Source organism: Macaca nemestrina, chromosome 16 (genome assembly GCF_043159975.1).
Source record: "Macaca nemestrina isolate mMacNem1 chromosome 16, mMacNem.hap1, whole genome shotgun sequence".
In the NCBI taxonomy this organism is placed as follows: Eukaryota; Metazoa; Chordata; class Mammalia; order Primates; family Cercopithecidae; genus Macaca; species Macaca nemestrina.
This window is the reverse complement of record NC_092140.1, coordinates 23,723,378-23,730,649: the sequence shown is the minus strand read 5'-3', so window position 1 is coordinate 23,730,649 and position 7,272 is coordinate 23,723,378.

Sequence of the window (7,272 nt, the reverse complement as noted above, 5' to 3'; positions counted from 1 at the left end):
TAAATTCCCTTTTGCTTAATGAAACATGAAGTGCAGCTGAAACCTAAATTATAAAGTAATCAGTAACATACATAATTGCAAATAGCCAACCCTAGAAGAATGGGATTTTGAGGTTGGCTATGTAATCTCCTCTAGGTTTTAAAGGCAAAAGAATGAAGTTTAACGTCTTTAACATTAGAGAATGAAACCTAAGTAGTCTAAGGTGCACAGTGGCAAAACTGTCATTTAAATAATCACCTGTAGTGACCTGGAATAAAATACCTACTGGCAGCATAACTAAGGAGGAACAAATATTGACCAACATAGCATTTGTTCTGGGCACACAAAAGACAGAGGTTATAGAGTGAGGGGGAATAAATGTTTCTCACAATACTGAAAAATTGAAGAAAGAAAACAACATTTTCAGTTCCCTGTTCAAGACATATCTAAAGAGTCCATACGTTTTTATCATCAAAAGTCATACAAAGACTTTGTGACCGGTGGATATGAATTATGATGTTGATTGAACTGACAGACTTCCAGATTTCTTCTGTCAAAGTTGTTCATTAGGAATATGGGAACCTGATAGCTGGAATAATGACGTTCAGAAGTATTTAGATAATCTTGAGAAGCAAAAGTTCGAAATTCATTGAGCCTTTCTAGTCAGCAGAGGTGGTTACTCTTTCACTGTCTGATGAAATTTGACTTGCATTAATTGGAAATCCATTCAGACCTCAATTTAAGTAGCTATCTTTTAAGGGACTGTCAATTTGCTTCATCCTTACCATTCCTGAATGGGTCTTGATCTGTAATCCTGTTAACATCCCAGGCTATCCCAGGGTGTCAGTTAAGAAGTTGAACTTGGGATGGCAAAAGTATTGCAAGGTTTTTAAATCTATACCTTCAAAACCGTGGGTAATTTGTGAGTTTGCTAAACTAAGAAGAAGGAAGGAAAAAGATGCTGAGTTCAAAGTATTTTATCTAGCAGTTAGGAATTTTCTCTTTGTCTCTTTCTCGCTTTCTCTCTCTGTCACATGTCTGAAGCAGACTCAATAATTTCATACTCAGCATGCGATTAAAACACTAGAAATTTCTGGTTATAGTCAAGAACGGTTCTGTTCAGTACAGTATTCATTCATTAGCCAAATATGACTGCCAAGCAATTGAAATGTGATTACTCCAAATCAATATGCGTTTTAAGTGTAAAATATACACCATATTTTGAAGGCTTAATACAAAATAAAAGTAAAACATCATTAGTGCATTTTATATTAATTATATGTTAAAGTGATATTTTATCTATATTAAATTAAATAAAATGTATTATTAAAATATTTTGCATTTTTTTAGTACAACTAAAAAATTTGTAAGACACATATGAATTTAACACTATATTTGTATTCAATACAGTATTTTTAGAAGAAAGGATCTGAAGACTTTAAAAGATTGGGGTATTCAAGTGGACTTATGTGTTTTTGGTTTACCCAAGTTTTAACTATGTCTCCCTAGCAGTCCTGGAAGCCACTTCCTTAACCAGTACTTGAACAGTTCATTAGTGAAGAAAGAGCTAATATCCTTGGAAAAAGCTCAAATGATATATTATAGAATCCCTTAGTAAAGATGGGGAGTTGTAGCTATTGAGTTCTCAATGGGAATGATAGAATGAACCCAGTTTTACTAATCATTGACCAGTGCTTACAGTTATGACTATAGAGGACAGCAAGACAGAGTGGAGATTACTGTGGCATGAAGCTATTGGGCTGCCCTTCAGGATGCAGCACTTGTTCTAAATTAGTCACCGACAAATCATTTTCTTCCTCCCACATCCACAATGGAGAGGTCAGGTAACCAAAGAATAGATACAAGAGAGGCACACAAACTGTGGGTGTTGTTTATGAGTCTTAGTGTTTAATGCAAAAACGATTTCAGCAGGAGTGACCAAGACAGTCTCGACATTTCCTCAGTTAGACTAAACTTTGGAAAATCATCTTTCTGACTCTAGGCCCTGAACTCAATTTCCTTAAAGCATTTAGTTTGGAAAATACATAAGTTGTAATCTTTACTCCACAGCTTTGAAATGTAAATCTTTTTTAGGAGCCTTTACTGGTCTTTCTCAAGGACCTAGGAGTCATCATTTTGAACTGTAATCATCAAGGAAGATAGGATCTCTATCTTCTGTTTTCTATGGGAGCTTAAGAATGGGTTCCTTTGCTTCAAGTTGTGAAACTGCTTCCTGTCATGAAGATACCAGAAAATTCACTTTTCCTTTAAGTCAAGCCAGTCAGTAAGCACAGATGGCCAGTAAGCCACTCACCTTAGCTTTTAAAAACTTTCATCTTTTTTTTTTTTTTTTAGTGAAGTTGAGCTTAGACTAAATTCTGGCCTCTCTCCCTTATTGGGATACTTTCGAATAATGTCTTTTTTTTTTTCTTTTTTCTTTTTTTTTTTTTGCCTGTTTAACTTAGTCCTCTGTGATTTTTGCTTTGACAAAAAAATTTTACAATGCTTCCACTGTTCCAGAAGCCTACGTTGACTTTCAGCCATTATATACTCATCGTATTATGGGACCAGTAGGCAAAAAGAAGAGAAATGCAGTGGAGACCGAGATGTTATTTTTCTTATACAAATTTGTTACCTTGTGAATGTAAGCACAGTTATGCCAGGAACTTGTGATGTATTCCATTGTACCTCACAGTATTGCTAGTCTAGCCGTAAAGTTAATGCAAGACCGTAGAAACCCAATGTAAGCAGGGTGACTGAAGACTGATTATCCCTAAATAAAGATTGGAGTCATGCTACAACATATCAAACACTGACTACCTAAGATGCATTTTGGCATTTAACTCAGAACATCTGAGGACAATGGAACATGCAAATAAGAAAAATGAATATGGAAAAAAGTAATGAAAGATAGTTGTTGCTAATTTTATGTACAGTCCAGTGACAAGATATGGAAATAAGAGCAATATTAACTACCAATATTTTCTCCTTTGCTTTGTGGATATTAGGTGCACATTCATCTCTCTTTTTTCTACAGTTAGTTTTTAGTTAAGTGTTGCCTTTGAGAGGCATTCAAAGGAGAAAGAAAAAGAGAAATTACATGTTTTCTTTCCTGTTTCTTGCCCTGGCAGGAGCTGTGGCGGGTATTTGTAGTTGACAGCAATCTCCAGGTGCCTTGGTGTTGAGTTCAGTAGATGCAGTGGGATTACAGACTTGAGCATATAATGGGCTACAGCAGCAGCAGCAAGAATTTGAACCCCTCACTCAGCATAGCAGTATGAGATTGTAGATGCTTGTTAACACGATTTTCATTTGGCTTGATGAGTCCTGCTGTGATATGTTTCTATAGCCAACATGTCTGCTATAATAAATATATATTCTGTATATCTAGAATGAATACAATGCAATGAGTGCTAATGTATTTGGAAGTGAGAATAATTCCTATAATATTCAAATTGAATGGACATATAAAACTGATAAAAGCTCCATATTTTATTATTTAAGTCTATCATATGTATTTTTGTTTCTTTTTGAGACTGGGTCTTGCCCGGTCAACCAGGCTAAAGTGTAGTGTCACAATCATGGGTCACTGCAGCCTCAACCTCGTGGGCTCAAGCAGTCCTTCTGTCTAAGCCTCCCAAATTGCTGGGATTATAGACGTGAGCTTCCAAGCGCAGCCTGTGATATTTATCTATAAAAAGCAGAAATGGAAAACAAATGTAGACAATCTCACAGAGAATTATAAGCCCATTTCACAAATAGATATTTTAATTTCATAAATAAAATACTACCAAACACAGCAACAGATCAGTAATAAAATCTGATAATATAATTTATGACAAAAATGTAGTCATGCCAAAATAATTGAAAAGTCTACAATATTTAATATAACTAATTAAATTAAATAACTCGAGACATCTTATTAGATTAATGGGATTGCTAAATTGCTCTTTTGGGAGTAAAATAATATTATTTGGGGAAAATGGTGATTTAATCACTTGGGAGAAAAGACGATACCTCAAAAGATTCAGTGTATGTAGAACTAAAAGAAAATACAAGCAAGTATAAGAAAAATATAAGTATAAAAAAGAGACACATTTTATAATGATCTGAAGGAAGTGTGTGTGGGAATTCAATTTACACAGCACAATGGAAAGATTACTTGAGTCGTAGAAGATCATTACATAGATCCTCCTCAGGAATTCTCCAAATCTCTTGACTCTGAAACACTGTAGAATAACCTGAGGTTCAAGCAAATTCTATCTTGTATTTCCGGATCAAATTTATATCTAGGCTATATATTTCTGTACACATCTCATGATGTGTCAGTTGAATTATCATTAGGTACATTTACCAGCTGCATATAAAATTCAGTCAAAACCCTTGAACTCTGTGGGAGTAGAAGAGTTCTGATGCTAAACTGATTTGGGCCATCCTTTAAACACATTGAATCTGGGAAAGTTTTTAGATTATTCTTTTAGATTGGTATAATTGTCCTGGGGTACAAGTTCTTGTGTGGACGCATGTTATGTATATCATATGGGTGTAAGTGTATATGGACTGTGCATTGTTACACAATGTTTGGTTTAAACAAAAACCAAGAATGCTAAATATAGGAGGAATTGCAAAAAAATGGGATTCAAATATGTGTCTAAATATATATTTTCAACAATCTACTGGATGCATTGTTACACAGTGTTTGGTTTAAACAAAAACCAAGAATGCTAAATATAGGAGGAATTGCAAAAAAAGGGATTCAAATATGTGTCTAAATATATATTTTCAACAATCTACTGGAAATAAAAATGACATTCAAATCGGATATGCTTAGGCTGATCTAGATGCCCCACCTGCTTCAGGTGCCAAGACAAAATCCACTGAAGACCAGCCTCCCACGGTGCAATTGGTGATCATACAAACACTGCTTCTTCTTTAGAGGTTGCAATATATCAGAAACAAGCAATATTCTTAGAAAGTGCAGTGACAAAGAATGGGGATAAGTTTTAAATTGTGGTTCAACATGCAATAGTAGAGAAGTTTCACACCTGGAGGCAAAACAGACGAAAGAGATTGATAGAGTTTCTGAGACTGCCATTAGTAGTTAAATGTTGTCTCAAGGTTGCCAATGCCTCGCAGTTGTGGAAATTTGCTGGTAAAAATCAAATGAATGTTCTCTACTATGAAAAGACATAAGTCTATATTTTGACCATGAATGAACACTTAGGAGAAAAGGCACCTGGATGTGTGTTAGGTTAGACATAGTTTTCAACAAATAACACATTTTTAAAAGCACAGTGTTAAGGCATAATCACCATGAATAATTGAATACTGGAACAATTTGTATCGAATTTTATAACAGAAACTCAGCTTTTCTGAGAGTCTCCTTTAGTGTTAATGAAATTACTTTAGTATTAAGGAAAGTCCTATTGTAGTGAACAAATGGACTCCCTAATACCCCAAGCATGAAAGAAGGATGTTTCATTAGAGAGCTTAAAAAAAAAGTAGCTGGCTTGTGAAGAGAAGAAAGTAAGCGTTAAGAATCAGAAGTGAGATAAAATGGATGTATTCCAGGTTCTAAAAGACAACTAGTATGTCTAAAGCTCAGTGAGGAAGAGGAAGCGTAGTAGGAAAGGGTTGTAAAGATAGAGGCCTGTGTACCACCGGCTTTAGGCTTTAGACATTGTTTGGAAATGACAGGAAGCAACTGAAGGATTTAAGAAATGCAGCTGAAATCTTCAGTCCATGAAGGTGAGTGTGAGGAATCAGGAGCTCAACAGATGAACATAGTGACAATGAGAAAACTGCAAAGCCAGCAGTATCAGTCTCCAAGAAGCTGATAGGTTTGGCAAGAGAAGAGACTGGAACTCAAAAAGTCCACACATTCAGTTGGTTTAAGGGTACAATTTATTGTTGAAAAGACTACAGGCAAAAAAACAAAACAAAACAAAAAAAACTATGCCTTCAAGGGACAATCAGTTTTAAATTAAGATAAAGACACAAAGTCATCAGGAAGTTTGCAGAGAACAAAGTAGAAGGAGGAATAGAGCATTAGATCAAATCATAGGACATGCAGAAAACAGGCAGATAAGATTTGGATGAAGTGGCTGTGACACAGACTAGTGGGAGACATAATGGAATGTTGATCAACCAAGATGGAAACAGACCGATTGCTGTAGACCTACCATCATAGTTCCCCCTGAGGAGAAAGATACCTAATTCCTGTAGTTAATACCACATATGGGTTGGAGCAGCAGTGCAGATGAAAGGTAATATTTTGTTAACTTAAAAAAATGTGATTTATTTCGAGGCCAGCCTGACCAACATGAAGAAACCCCGGCTCTACTAAAAAATATAAAATTAGCTGGGTGTAGTGGTGTATGCCTGTCATCCCAGCTACTCAGGAGGCTGAGGCAGGAGAATCGCTTGAATCCGGGAGGCAGAGGTTGTGGTGAGCCAAGATCGTGCCATTGCACTCCAGCCTGGGCAACATGAGGGAAATTCTGTATTTAAAAAAAAAAAAAAAAGTGTGATTAATTTCGAAAATGAAACGAAACTTTTCTTTTTTTTTTTTTAAATAAAGTATTACGGGCTGCAAGATGGCCATTCCATAAACTGGGAAGCACAACCTTCTGCTAAGACCAAAGACAGGCGCTTTGATGGAGGAGGGTTTCAGGTAGGAGTTTATGCTGAATGAGTTGGCTAAATATACATATTTAATAGATGGTAGGAGGAGCTATGACTATACATGAACGTGGTCCTGACACATGTGTATTGAACAAACACACATGTAACATATACCCTATGTTCACTTTGGGGCAGAGACCTAACATTTAAATATATTACAATTAGGCCCTGTATCTCCAAAGACCTTGTCAGGACAAGAAGACGTGCAAGTTTGCAGCCTCTGTAAACCAGCTAGAACCAGTCCCTGGTTAGTGATTTTCTTTTTTTTTTTTTTTTTTTTTTTTTTTGAGGCGGAGTCTCGCTCTGTCGCCCAGGCTGGAGTGCAGTGGCGCGATCTCGGCTCACTGCAAGCTCCGCCTCCCGGGTTCCCGCCATTCTCCTGCCTCAGCCTCCCGAGTAGCTGGGACTACAGGCGCCGCCACCACGCCCGGCTAATTTTTTTGTATTTTTAGTGGAGACGGGGTTTCATTGTGTTAGCCAGGATGGTCTCGATCTCCTGACCTCGTGATCCGCCCGTCTCGGCCTCCCAAAGTGCTGGGATTACAGGCTTGAGCCACCGCGCCCTGCCAAGGTTAGTGATTTTCTTATCAGAAGAAGGTTACTGAAATC